Below are 2,772 nucleotides of genomic sequence, written 5' to 3' on the forward strand. Positions count from 1 at the left end.
CAAGCCCCGCATTTTACCTGATAAACCATCCGCTAGATATACTAGAACATCAAATCTGGATGTCCTTCATATTGCAGGTTATGTTAGTCAAGGGAGACAAAAACACAGCATGTAACAGTTTTAGGAAATTCACCATGTATTTTTTTTAGAAAAAGAGAGATGTATTGTAGAATGCGAACAATGCATTTGCAATCAATGGCGTGGAAAATCTCAGGTCAAGCCTGATGAATGTACATCCAATAAAGTCGTACCCTTTCATTCTAAATCAAGAATTCTTGATGTGTAGCTGACAACTTTCACTGGGTAATTCTGCCCAGTCATGACTCAAAGACCAACATTTCAGAAAATCTGTCTCTACCCTCTTATCATTTCTCTCTCCCAGCTCAAGAGTGCTTGACCAGCAGTCCTTATGATACTGTTGCAACAACATCACCCATCAAATTTGCCCTTCTGTCCCGTCTACTGGGTTTTCTAAGGCGTCGGCTGGTTGAACAGAGGAAGAGGCAACAGCGGACTGAAAAAAGATATTGATGGAGAATCAGGTTTGGCTTAGAATCCCTCATTGCCAAGGAGATGGGAGCCAGAATGGCATCAAGGTTTTCAGCTTAGTCCCTCCTCTCTCATCAGTGACCTTCTTACATGTAAGTCAGTCGCTGCAGGCAGAATTAACCAATATTCACTTTGGCTTGCCCCGAATCTTCTCCCCTTTTTTTTCATTCAACTCACCTCTGTATCCATGGGTGCTGGTTCTACTTCTGGTTCTACATTTGCCACAGATACTCGATGTTTAGCCTCACATCCTTTACACAGAGCTGAAAAGGCACCAGATTATGGGGGTAATGATAATATGATGTGCAATATAATAGTGTGAGGACATGATGATGATGATAGACTTGTTTTGATAATGCGACCGGCCATGCTGATTTTGTACGGCAGTGAAGCATCACCTCCAGTGGCACTGGCAGGGAATCATAACTGGGACTTCCTGATCATCAAGCCAAGGCTCCAATTAACTTTCTAGGAAGAACACAAGTGAAGTGGTAAATCGTTATCACTCAGTTGGTTTTGCACCAAAGTTAGGTTTAGTCAGAGTGGGTATCATTACAGGCCTACTGCTTCTTTTCTACTTCAGTGATTTTGAGACTGATCCCTTACCTGAGCCAACTGGGACAAAAACTCCCCACTTGATGTATATTTCCCGAGACATCACTCGATGAACTGAACCACCATCTTTTCTGGGCTTCCGACTTGTTTTAGAGGGTTGATGAAGTGGGTGCTGGCATCTCCTTTGCTGATTCCATGATAAACTCAACTTGTATCGGTGGTTCGGGCATATTGTGGTGTCCAGAACTGGAGAACTCATATCAAACACGCCAGCACGAAGTGCTATGAGCTCCCATTCACTTTTGACTTGACTGGCTTTCCTGGAGGACATCCAACGCATCAAATGGGAGTGCACGTCCTTCTTACATTGTTTCAAGGGGATCACACTCTTGTCATTGGGGTATGAAGCGTAAGTACCACACTCGATATCCTTGGATATGACAGCAAATCCACATTTCAACTGTGATTTTTCAGGTTCCATTTTCAATAGACTATCACACAATGTACACGTGCAAGTACACAATGCATTGTAACTGTAACTGTTGTTGTTGTTGTCGTTGCTGGTGTTCGTTTCCGCCTAGACCGCTAAGCCTCCACAGGGGTAATAAAGGCCTCTAGGTTGTTTGAGGGAGTGTGTGGGAGGGGCAAGGGAGAGGGGGGTTCACTAACATCTAAAAATGTAATTTTATTTGGAAAGCATGTGTAGTTCGTCAGTTATCTGAGGGAATGGGCAAAAAATGGGCACCAGTGAGAAGGGCGCGACTCGACCCCCTCACCGGAAAACCGTAAGGGCGGCCGGATTTTTTTCTTTTGCAAATTAAAAAACAGCATTCTGACTTCCTTACCTGGAAGTGGCATCACCTAAAAAACTGCAGTGTTGGAGCTAAAGGAGAGTTAAAATTGCCTTTTTACTGAAATTTGAGATTGCATTGTTTTTGGGACGTACTGTACCTGTCATTAAAATGTACCTGGGGCAAAACAAAAGGCATGAAAAGGTAGCTCAGATCATGTACTTTCAATTTCAATAGGCGGTGTTTAGTGATAATTCTGTTTGATGCACGAAAATTGACAAAAGACTTGGCCTATTTTGAGGGATAATGCATGTTTTTTTAAAAGGAAAATGAGTAGGAAATGGTTAACAGCCGTACCCCAAAACTGTGGGGTTATTTTCGAAACCAATCCACCAGCCTTCATAGTACCCTAGGACAGGTCTGTGGTAGAAATTACAACTAGATCTGTTGACCCCCCACCTTGCCACCATTTGCATGATCCTGCATGGTGGTATCATGGACTGACACTTAAGTCCTGAGAACTGATGGCGTAGTCACGAGCAAGTGACACTCTTAACGGTTGTCGTTAGAGTTTGCAACTATAATGCCCAAGTCTTAATCACAAAATTAATCGTATTGGATTCCGCGAATTGCAAGAGGAATCGCATCGCTGCCACACTGGTAAGGCAATAACTACAAAAGACTATAGTCAAGTGTACACTTTTTCGGAAAGGAATCTGAAGGTCATGAAAATAATATACGGTGTTTTTTTTCAGGAGAATGTCGCTTACCGACAGACTACAACCAAGAGCTGTCGTTCTGTCCCCAATCAGCTTCCATCGCACACGATGCTATAGTTCACGTGTCTTGCCCAAGAAGACAAGTGTTCAGCTCGACC

The sequence above is a fragment of the Lineus longissimus genome, chromosome 17, assembly GCF_910592395.1.
Source record: "Lineus longissimus chromosome 17, tnLinLong1.2, whole genome shotgun sequence".
Lineage (NCBI taxonomy): Eukaryota > Metazoa > Nemertea > Pilidiophora > Heteronemertea > Lineidae > Lineus > Lineus longissimus.